Source organism: Lithobates pipiens, unplaced genomic scaffold, assembly GCF_037356315.1.
Source record: "Lithobates pipiens isolate NorthernLeopardFrog02 unplaced genomic scaffold, aLitPip1_a1.2 Scaffold_16, whole genome shotgun sequence".
NCBI classification, from domain to species: domain Eukaryota; kingdom Metazoa; phylum Chordata; class Amphibia; order Anura; family Ranidae; genus Lithobates; species Lithobates pipiens.
Window position 1 is genome coordinate 214,693,263 of NW_027507748.1, and position 12,237 is coordinate 214,705,499.

The window sequence follows — 12,237 nt, forward strand, 5'->3', positions numbered from 1 at the left end:
TAATATACTTTCTTTCAAATATAGAAAGCATATTATACTTGACTGCTGTGCTGCTGAGCTGATTGCTGCATGACTCTGCAGCTGTCTTTTATCAGTGAGGGGACTGAGGGACAGTTGTGTTTGGAGCAGGGACAGTATGCAAATCACTAGCTACTAGGTCTACAAAGGTCCTTTTAAGGACTGGTATAGGTGTACAGTATATAGGGTTGTACACGTATAATATACTTTTTTCAAATATAGAAATATAGAAAGCCCATTATACTTCACTGCTGTGCTGCTGAGCTAAGTGCTGACCGATTCTGCAGCTGTCTTTTATCAGTGTAGGGACTGAGGGACAGTTTGGTGTTTGGAGCAGGGACAGTCTACAAATCACTAGCTACTAGGTCCACAAAGGTCCTTTTAAGGACTGGTATAGGTGTACAGTATATAGGGTTGTACACGTATAATATACTTTCTTTCAAATATAGAAAGCATATTATAGTGCACTGCTGCTGACCGATTCTGCAGGTGTCGTTTCTCAGTGTAGGGAGGGACAGTTTGGTTTTGGAGCAGGGACAGTCTGCTACTAGCTAGCTACTATTAGGTCCACAAAGGTCCTTTGAAGGACTGGTATAGGTGTACAGTAATACTTGCACATATAGAAAGAATAGTATAGTGCATTTCCACTGTGCAGCATTGTGACTGCTGAGCGGTTCTGCAGCGATACTACAAAGAGTGACAAATGCAATAAAAAAAAAAGTATTATAACTGGTGTGATAGACCAGTGGCCCCCAAAGTCAATCGGGTCCACCGCAAACTTTTGGCCGTGTTCGCGAAACATCCCATCGGAAGTTCGTCCATCACTACTTACCACCATGCTAAAGGCAAGACAAGGTAATGCCCAGGCTAGACTGTATACTCTGGTCAGAACCTGGAAGTCTGGATGCCCAGTTACTTTGAGTCAGTGGGTAGGTACTGAGATCTGTACTGGTCACTGCTGGGGGCTCTGAGATCTGTACTAGTCACTCCTGCAAACAATGACATTTTTACTTGTCACTGCTAGGGGCACTGAGATCTGTGCCAGCCACTGCTGGCGACACTGAGATTTGTACTCATCACTGCTGCTGGCACTGAAATCTATACTGGTCACTGTTGGGGACACTTAGAACTGATCACTGCAGGAAATGCTAACATCTATACAAGTCACTGCTGATGACACTTAGATCTATACTGGTCACTGCCAGAAAGGCATGGATTGGCAACCAGTCACATTTATGCTTTCCGTTGGTTATGCGGCCTTAAAGCGGGTTTAATGGGTTTACTTCCTCTTTGATCCCCTGCAAAGGTAAAGCATAATGGACTACTATGCATCGCATAGTAGTCCATTATGTGTCACTTACCTGACACAGGAGCCAGCGAAGTCACCGTTGTCCCCTCGTGTACGGAGCCTCCATCTTTTTGGTGTGTCTCGCTGCTCCGGCGCTGTCATTCGACAGAGCTGCATGGGAGTCGCCTCTCGCGACATATCGCCGTAGACGGCGGTGCCTGTCTTTTGGCAAATATCTCCTAAACCGTGTAGGTTTAGGAGATATTTCTTGGACCTACGGGTAAGCCTTAATCTAGGCTTACATGTAGGTCAAAGTGGTTTGTAAGGGTTTACAACCACTTTAACTATTGCACCCTATACACTGTTGTGCTTTCAAAGTCCTGACCAAAGTGTTCACTGTCTCAACAGTTGCTGGTTTTAATGAAGTCTTTCTTTAAGGTAGACTTAGTGTTATTTTTTTGTGTGCAGAAATGTAATTGTAATGAAAGAGTTGAATAAAAATGTCCCTTTGTCCTGAGGTTTAAGTGCGACTGTCACTTATGGCTCAGTAAATAGCAGTATTTTGTGGGTACGAGATCAGTGGCATATAGTAGGTGTGCAATGTACACAGTGAATAGGCACAGGCATCCTCTTTAACCACTTTCAGACCGGACCAATTTGCTGGTCAAAGACCAGACCACTTTTTGCGATTCGGCACTGCGTCGCTTTAACTGACAATTGCGTGGTCGTGCGACGTGGCTCCCAAACAAAATTGACGTCCTTTTTTTCCCACAAATAGAGCTTTCTTTTGGTGGTATTTAATCACCCCTGCGGTTTTTATTTTTTGCGCTATAAACAAAAATAGAGCGACAATTTTGAAAAAAACGCATTATTTTTTACTTTTTGTTATAATAAATATCCCCCAAAAATATATAAAAAAACATTTTTTTCCCTCAGTTTAGGCCGATACGTATTCTTCTACATATTTTTGGTAAAAAAAAAATTGCAATAAGCGATTATTGATTGGTTTGTGCAAAAGTTATAGCGTTTACAAAATAGGGATAGTTTTATAGCATTTTTATTAATAATTTTTTATTATTTTTTTTTTACTAGTAATGGCGGCGATCAGCGATTTTTATTGTGACTGCGACATTGTGGGGGACCCTTCGGACATTTTTGACACATTTTTGGGACCATTGTCATTTATACAATAATCACTGCTATATAAATGCAGTGATTCCTGTGTAAATGACACTGGCAGTGAAGGGGTTAACCAGTGGGTGGCAGTGTAGGGGTTAAGTGTTCCTAGGGGTGTGTTACTAACTGTGGGGGGGTTGGGGTTTCATTTAGTGAACACTGATCTCTGCTCCAATCACATGGAGCAGAGATCAGCGTCACTAGTTGCTAGGCAGAATGGAGAAATGTTGTTTACAACGGCATTTCTTCATTCGGCTGCTCCCCGAGACGATCCCGGCGCTCGAGTCCGCGGCTCCCGCGACCGGACTCACGGAGGTCCCGACCAGCGCGATGGCAGGGCGGCAAATTTAAAGGGACATACATGTACGCCCATTTGCCTGCCCGTGCCATTCTGTCGACGTACATCGTCGTGCGCTGGTCGGCAAGTGGTTAAGTCACTCCCATTGTCACACGTAATCTTGCCATACCCACCATTCACATAGCCACAAGGATAAAGTTTTGTTGACACTATGGTCCCTTGACTTTTTTACTGCAACCCAAAATCTGACAAGATCCAGCCCTGTTCTGAAGCCTTTATTATTCTCACTGACAGACTGACCCTCCCACCCCTTCAACTGGAGCAATGCAATTCCCAAAGACAACCTCTGGATATGACGCTGAGCACATACACTCAACTTCTTTGGTCGACCATGGCGCGGCCTGTTCTGAGTGGAACCTGTCCTGTTAAAACGCTGTATGGTCTTGGCCACTATGCTGCAGCTCAGTTTTAGGGTCTTGGCAATCTTTTGTAGCCTATGCCATTTTTATGTAGAGCAACAATAATTTTTTTCAGATCCTCAGAGAGTTCTTTGTCATGAGGTGCCATGTTGAATTTCCATTGACCAGTATGAGAGAGTGAGAGAGATCACACCAAATTTAACACACCTGCTCCCCATTCACACCTGAGACCTTGTAACATTAACAAGTCACATGACACCTGGGAGGGAAAATGGCTGATTGGGCCCAATTTGGATATTTTCACTTAGGGGTGTACTAACTTTTGTTGCCAGCAATTTAGACATTAATGGCTGTGTGGAGTTATTTTGAGGGGACAGCAAATTTACACTGTTATACAAGCTGTACACTCACTACTTTACTTACCTTGTAGCAAAGTGTAATTTCTTCAGTGTTGTAACATGGAAATATATAGTAAAATATTAACAAAGATGTAAGGGGTGTACTCACTTTTGTAAGATACTGTATACTCATACTGTACTTATGTACTCTGTGCCCAAACTAGTCAGTCATCTCTTTGTGATAGCTTCACTCTTCTTAAAGTGTCCACATCTAGCAGTAAGTGACATAAATCCCAATGAAGGCCCTTCCTCCTCTGCAAGAAAGGAAGATGGAAGGCTTGAGACCTGGTGCACCATGTGTCAAGATCAGATATGTATTTGGGGTATTTAAAATAGTTATTATTTAAACAAACCCAGCAACTAGTTAGAAGGAGAGGGGAAGTGCTCTAAATTCAGTCTCATCTATGGCCAAAACATTTTTTTTTTTCATTTTTAGATAGCATAGAGAAGGGTAAAAAAATAAAATTAATTCTGTTGCTTATGTACCCCTGTCCCCTCTGCACCCCCTGTCCACAGTCCCCCTTTACCACAACCACTGGATTACAGGTGTGGACTTCCTCCAGAAGCCAAAGTGTTGTCACAGCTAAGGAAAAGCCAGCATTACTCCCAGGGCTTTTGACAAACGAATGTGCAGAAACCCAACCACCCTTTCCTGAGCCACTTTTGTCTTTATCCCCTCCCCATCTCCCAACACCCCCTGCTCACCTCTGCAAATCCCGTTCACAGTTCACCTCTGCACTCCCTATCCACAGCTTACTATTTCTCCCCTCAACTCTAGCTCCACAGTGCACCCCATCCACAGAATGCCCCTCTGCACCCGAAACATAGCTCACCTATACACCCCCCAATCCACAATTCTCTTCTGTATCTACCCCCCCATCCACAGCTTATCACTGCACCCCTATCAACAGCTCAACTCTGCTCCCCCCTCCTTAGCTCACCTCTGCACCTCCTCCATCTACAGCTCACCTCTCTTGTCCACAACTTACCTCTTTCCATCTCACCTCCACACCTCATTCTACAGTTCACCTTTTACTCCCCCCATTCACAGCTTGTGTTCACACACCCCCACAGCTCACCTCTGCACCCCTTCATCTACAGCTCCTCTCTGCACCCCTCACCCACAGCTTCTCTGCACCCCCTCATCTACAGCTCCTCTGCACCCCCTGTCCATAGCTCAACCGTGCACCCTGAATCCAGAGCTTATCACTCCCCCCACTCCAGTCCACCTCTTTACCCCTATCTGAAGCTAACCTGTGCACCCCCACACACCCTGTCAGCTCACCACTTCTCCTCCAGCTTACCTCTGCACCAACATCCACTGCTCACCTTTGCACCCCATCCACAATTAACCTCTGCACACCCATGCACAGATCACCTCTGCACCCCCACTGTGCACAGCTCACTTCTGCATCTACCCTATTTACTGCTTACCTATACACCCCTTCGCCCTCAACTGTGCCCTTTTCCTTCAGCGCTCATCACTTCTCTCCCCCACCTCAACTCACCCCTCCTCTCCCATTCACAGCTCACCTCTGCACCCCTATCCCCACACCTTTAATAGCAAATTTCTGTAACTGTAAACCAATGAACAAAATCTCATCTACCGTATGATCAACCAAGATTATTTAGTCATCATGGTCCCCAACTAACGGCAATCTGACTATACATAAAAATTCAAAAACATGCATTTCAAATGTTGTACAATATGGGAAGTTTGTCACACGGTCATTAACTTTTCTGTATTGCTAAATATTACACTTATACCTCCACCCTTCACACTCCCCCGCTCTTCCTTCCTCCACACACCAAAAGCCTGCAGCAAGCAGAAAAAGAATTGACTTCTAGCCTCGCTCCACTGACAATCAGGAAAACCTGCAGCCACTTTCCTATTGGATGTAGTAAGTACCTTGAAAAGTCCATGAGAGAATTTATATATGAAATTGTGTTCTGTCACTTGCCTTCTCTGTTATGCTTTTGCAAAATAATGAAGTAGAGATGACAGAAAAGGATGTAAACTAGAATAGCAGTTGCAGAAGGAAATCATTCAGTCAGCGAGGGACGCTATTTGTGCTGCAAGAAAGCCATGATGAGGTCTGCAGAGAGAATGTCAACAAAGTCGTACTTAAAGGCGGACCTTCAGTCATTTTTTCATCTCTCCATCTATGAAATCTTCTGCCCTTGTTGTTCTAACTTTGGATAGTAAAACATTTTTTTTTTCTACCAGTAAATACCTTATACACCCCACTTCCTGTTTCTTGTCTGGTAAAAAGCCTAGGCTTATGATATCATGCACAGCTCTCTCTCTCAGTACTGTGAGAGTTTGCCAGGAAAGGAGGGGGGTGAGTCATAAGAGGGCCAATGAGAGCTGCGGAGCTCAATTTGGGCCTCTGTGTGTCTGTGTAAATCCAGGAAGTGAACAGGCAGCAGTTTAAGCTGCCTACAGTTAAAATGGCTGCAGCCAGACTCAGTGGAGGGAGATTTCTGGAGCATATTTGGCAAGTACAGAATCACAGTATATATAAAATAATATGCAAAGTGGTTGGAGGGAAGCTTCAGAATGGCAAAGACATTTTTATTACAAATTGTGTGAGCAGACTGCAGTTCCTCTTTAAAGTAAATCCCCCCGAAATAAAAAAAAATGACTGACTATAACTACATTAGCCATTTTAAGGCCTCACTCGAGCCACAAATATATTTTGTTTTGGATAGTATGCAGATGGATTAGAACTTTTGTTTTAAACACTGTTCTGTCCCAATGGAGATGTGTTTGTAAGGCTTTAGAAGCTACGTACTTCTAAGTCCCCTTTCACACGGGGTCGTTTTGCAGGTGCTATTGCACTAAAAATAGCACCTGCAAACCGACCTGAAACAGACGCTGATGTCTCTCCAATGTGAAAGCCAAACGGTAAAAAAAGTCCTGCTAGCAGCATCTTTGGAGTGGTGAAGGAGCGGTGTATACACCACTCCTGCCCATTGAAATCAATGGGGCAGCGTGGCTATACTGCCAGCAAAGCGCTGCTGTAGCAGTGCTTTGCGGTGGTTTTAACCCTTTCACGGCTGCTAGTGAAAAGGCGTGAAACCCCCCCCGCTAGCGGCCTAATACTGCCGCTAAAATGACAGTAAAGTGGCGATAAAAATACCGCAGTTTTACTGCCGATGCCGCTCCCGCCCCAGTGTGAAAGGGGCCTAATCCTGTTCTCTTTTAAACACTCATGCAGAGGTGACAAGAATGTATATCCCCCTGCGGGAACTAAGACAAGAGTAAAAACCTGACAGAGGCTCTAAACTTTCTTCACTGTACTATGATTTTATTTTTTGTATTGCTGCTTGTGACCCTGTTGAGGATAGGATGACACCAGTCAAATAAACAGGAAGGAGAAGTCTCCCAAAACGGAGACCATACCTCCCAACTTTTTCAGATGGGAATGAGGGACACCTACTAGCAAAATTAGGTAGGCATAGGGCACGCCCCCTGCCACACCTCTTTAAAGGAGAATTAACAAAAAAAAAAATGATTCGTTTGTAGCGGCCATAACCCTTTGCAGGGCGGCCTTAACTTATTGGGCTTACCGGTTACCTCCTCCTGGCTTGCTCTTCCACGTCTAGGGGTTCCCAGGGTTGATACCCAACAACCTGAATGCTGACACAAATAAAGTCCTTTTGAAAGGTTTTATTTTGCAGTGGTAACATCCAATAACACAGTCTCTTATAGGAACAGAGGGCACAGGTGAAGAACTCAGGCACCTTGAACTGCGGTTTAACAAAGTCACTAATACCACCCAGAGAGTAGCCACTTCAAGGCTGAACAGATCTCTAGCCAGAGATCATGGCAGTCAGCATGTTGACTCAGATAATTGAAACAATCTTATGAATGTGTACAAATTATAACTAAGGGCGAACGGGAACCTTTTTCCTCAGTACCTGGAACGTTCTCTGTCTCCTTAACCACTTGCCGACCGCCGCACGACGATGTACGTCGACAGAATGGCACGGGCAGGCATAAGGGCTTACATGTACGTCCTTGCCTGCCCGCGGGTCGGGGGCCCGATCGGGCCCCCGCCCGGTGCCTGCGGCGGTCGGTATTCGTTCGGGAGCGATCCCGGACGAGGGGACGGCCATTCATTCATGGCCACCCCCTCGCGATCGCTCCCGACGAATGAAAATGTCCGGTGACATCACTTCCTCTCCTGTAATGTAAACACAGGAGAGGAAATGATGTATTCTCTCCTCCGTGTCGGTATTTTTCGTTCCGGCACCGAGGAGAGAGCATCGGTGAGTTGCACAAGCACTACACTACACAGTAGAACATGCCAGGCACACTCACACCCCCCCTTTACCCCCCGATCACCCCCCAATTACCCCTGCCCCCCCAGTCACAGTGACACCAATTGCTTTTTTTTTTTTTGCATTGGTGTCATTTGTGACTGTAATAACTGTTAGGGCAGTTAGGGTTAGCCCCCTTTAGTTCTAATGTGCCCCCCTAACCCCCCCAATAAAGGTTTAACCCCGTAATCACCCCCCGTCGCCAGTGTCACTAAGGCTGGGTTCACATTGCAGCGGTTTATGAGAACGAATGTGATTCGCACCGCACTGCAGTGCAAATCACATCCGATCTCTGTGCGATTCGAGTTCAGCCATACAGATAGTATGGCTGAATTCGTGTCGCACCCGCCGCACCCGCCGCACCCGCCGCAAATTCGCACGGGACCCTTTTTTTGGCCCGCAGCAGAATCGGATCGCATGGGTGTTCACACCATGCGATCTGAGTTTGCAGATCGCACTGCGATATGCGAACTGATCTGGGGGTGTCATTAACATTTCACTGACACTCCCAGCAGTTCGTATAGGGCAGTGTGAACTGCCGCCGGGAGGCATGCGATGCGGGAACCCGCCGCGGATTCGTGGCGTTCCCGCATCGCTCCAGTGTGAACCCAGCCTAATAAGCGATCATTTTTCTGATCGCTGTATTAGTGTCAAAGGTGACGCTAGTTAGGCAGGTAGGTATTTAGGTTCGCCGCAGCTTTTTATAGCGCCAGGGACCCCCATATACTACCGCATAAAGCCCCCTGATTTCCCCCTAGTTAACCCTTTCACCAGTGATCACCATATAACTGTTACAGGTGACGCTGGTTGGTTAGTTATTTTTTTATAGTTTCAGGGCACCCGCCATTTATTACCTAATAAAGGTTTAACCCCCTGATCACCCGGCGGGTGTCATTTGTGACTGTAATAACTGTTAGGGCAGTTAGGGTTAGCCCCCTTTAGTTCTAAGGTACCCCCCTAACCCCCCCAATAAAGGTTTAACCCCGTGATCACCCCCCGTCGCCAGTGTCACTAAGGCTGGGTTCACATTGCAGCGGTTTATGAGAACGGATGTGATTCGCACCGCACTGCAGTGCAAATCACATCCGATCTCTGTGCGATTCGAGTTCAGCCATACAGATAGTATGGCTGAATTCGTGTCGCACCCGCCGCAAACTCGCACGGGACCCTTTTTTTGGTCCGCAGCAGAATCGGATCGCATGGGTGTTCACACCATGCGATCTGAGTTTGCAGATCGCACTGCGATATGCGAACTGATCTGGGGGTGTCATTAACATTTCACTGACACTCCCAGCAGTTCGCATAGGGCAGTGTGAACTGCCGCCGGGAGGCATGTGATGCGGGAACCCGCCGCGCATTCGTGGCGTTCCCACATCGCTCCAGTGTGAACCCAGCCTAATAAGCAATCGTTTTTCTGATCGCTGTATTAGTGTCACAGGTGACGCTAGTTAGGCAGGTAGGTATTTAGGTTCGCCGCAGCTTTTTATAGCGCCAGGGACCCCCATATACTACCGCATAAAGCCCCCTGATTGCCCCCTAGTTAACCCTTTCACCAGTGATCACCATATAACTGTTACAGGTGACGCTGGTTGGTTAGTTATTTTTTTTTATAGTTTCAGGGCACCCGCCATTTATTACCTAGTCTCACTAGTGTACCCCTAAATTTAGGGGTGTCTACTTTCCAAAATGGGGTCATTTGGGGGGGGTTTGTGCCATCTTGGCATTTTATGGCTTTCAAAACTGTAACGCCCTTAGAAATCCTGAAGGCAGTGCTTGGTTTTCGGGGCCCCGTACGCGGCTAGGCTCCCAAAAAGTCCCACATATGTGGTATCCCCCCTACTCAGGAGAAGCAGCAGAATTTATTTTGGGGTGTCATTTCACATATGCCCATGGCATGCGTGAGCAATATATCATTTAGTGACAACTTTGTGAAAAAAAAAAAAAAAGTTTGTAATATTCCCGCAACTTGTGGCAAAATATAAAATATTCCATGGACTCAACATGCCTCTCAGCAAATAGCTTGGGGTGTCTACTTTCTAAAATGGGGTCATTTGTGGGGGTTTTGTGCCATCTTGGCATTTTATGGCCTTCAAAACTGTAATAGGTAGTGAGAAGTGAAATCAAACATTTACGCCCTTAGAAAGCCTGAAGGCGGTGCTTGGTTTTCGGGGCCCCGTACGCGGCTAGGCTCCCAAAAAGTCCCACACATGTGGTATCCCCGTACTCAGGAGAAGCAGCAGAATTTATTTTGGGGTGTCATTTCACATATGCCCATAGCATGTGTGAGCAATATATCATTTAGTGACAACTTTGTGTAAAAAAAAAAATAATAATTATTTTTTGTCATTATTCAATCGCTTGAGGCAAAAAAATAAAATATTCAATGGGCTCAACATGCCACTTATCAATTTCCTTAGGGTGTCTACTTTCCAAAATGGGGTCATTTGGGGGGGTTTTGTACTGCCCTGCCATTTTAGCACCTCAAGAATTGAGATAGGCAGTCGTAAACTAAAAGCTGCGTAAATTCCAGAAAACGTACCTTAGTTTGTAGATGTGACAACTTTTGCGCAAACCAATAAATATACAATTATTGACTTTTTTTTTACCAAAGACATGTGGCTGAATACATTTTGGCCTAAATGTATGACTAAAATTGAGTTTATTGGATTTTTCTAATAACAAAAAGTAGAAAATATCATTTTTTTTCAAAATTTGCGGTCTTTTTACGTTTATATCGCAAAAAATAAAAATCGCAGAGGCAATCAAATACCATCAAAAGAAAGCTCTATTTGTGGGAAGAAAAGGACGCAAATTTTGTTTGGGTACAACATTGCATGACCTCGCAATTACCAGTTAAAGCAGCGCAGCGCCAAATTGTAAAAAGACCTCTGGTCATTTACCAGCAAAATGGTCCGGTCTGAAAGTGGTTAAGCCCCGTACACACTATCAGATTGTCTGCTGAGTTTTTCCTTCAGATTTACCAAAACCATGTAGTAGAAGGGCCTGCCTGATTGCATACACATTGAAACTCCTAAGGTTTGACCTCATATTATATGGTTTTGGTAAATCTGAAGGAAAAACTCAGCAGAAAATCTGATAGTGTGTACAGGGCTTTAGTGGTACTGGAAAAGTATGAATTCGTCAATTTCCTTCCCAACTCAGTAACCAGGCACTTCTCAGGATTCCACTTGTCGGCCCTCCTCTGAAGAGTCCTCCCCCGGTCACTTCCACGAGCTGTGGTGCCCCTCCAAGCCGAGAGCGCACCCGGACACCTTGAATCCTCCCTCAGTTACTGCGCCTCAGACCAGCCGGTTCCAAGACTCGGGAACAGATGGATCCATACCCCAGACCAGGCAAGTCTATTGGGGGCATCTAACAGGAACATGTAGCGGGATGTCGAACACTCCGTGACCGGGACCCCTCATGGGGCTACCCCAGTCCTGGAACCAGAACAGACCACACGGGCCTCACAAACTCCTCTTAAAAACCATGTGACCCTCACCTCTTAATTACCCCTTCCCAGACTCCTCAGCGGGCCCCGGCAGTCTCAATGATTGGTTCCAGAGGAGGCTGATACCTAAACATCCAACCAGGCCTGGTTCTGGCCTGTCAGGTGCACCTCACTGTTCACATGACCAGGCAGAACTTCCAACACAGCCTGGCCAGACTGATGTTTGGCCAACCTATGAAATTAATCCTCAGAATCCCTACTGTTCTGAGGCAAAAACTAAATTTACATGCGTATGACATTTTGCCCAAAATGTCATCCGCTACAAGTTAAACCAACAAGCACTTTTTTTTTTAACACTACTATTCCTTTATATTGGCTTTGGAAATTTACAAATGCAGCAATTTAGACATTGGATGAAAGGTTTAGCACTGGGAAATACTTTTTGAAAGATAAGTAGTGCATTTTATTTACAACTATATAGATCAGACCAAAATGAGGGACAAATGAGGAGGAACGTGGGACAGGGGGACATTGCTCCAAATAAGGGACAGTTGGGAGCTATGGACCACAACAAAAACAACAAAAAAACTGACATATCAAAATCGATATACATTTTGGTGGTGTTGGGTTAGAAAGTTAGTAAAAAGTATTAATCATCTTTACATCACAAACCATACATTTCTAATATGTAAAAAACTTCTAATGTTGCTTCCCAAGACATTTCATACCTTGCTTGTCTGATTGGTTCATTGCTTTTTTTTTTTAAAAGCCTACACTTAAAGCGGAGGTCCACCCTAAAATGGACCTCCACTCATCGGAATCCCCCCCCCCTCCGGCGCCACAATCGGCACCTTTCAGGGGGG

At 45.4% G+C, this 12,237-nt stretch overlaps 1 protein-coding gene across 2 annotated transcripts in view; it reads left to right on the forward strand.

Moving 5' to 3' along the window:
* FGR (FGR proto-oncogene, Src family tyrosine kinase) overlaps positions 1–12,237 on the forward strand; it is a 211,452-nt gene that overhangs the window by 16,111 nt on the left and 183,104 nt on the right. Inside the window, exon 1 of one of the 2 annotated variants that reach the window (XM_077481012.1) lies at positions 5,393–5,498. The exons of the other annotated variant lie outside the window; for it this stretch is intronic. The gene's annotated coding sequence lies outside the window, so the exon portion shown is untranslated. Of the gene's footprint in view, positions 1–5,392; positions 5,499–12,237 lie in introns of those variants that run through there. 2 annotated transcript variants of the gene reach the window in all.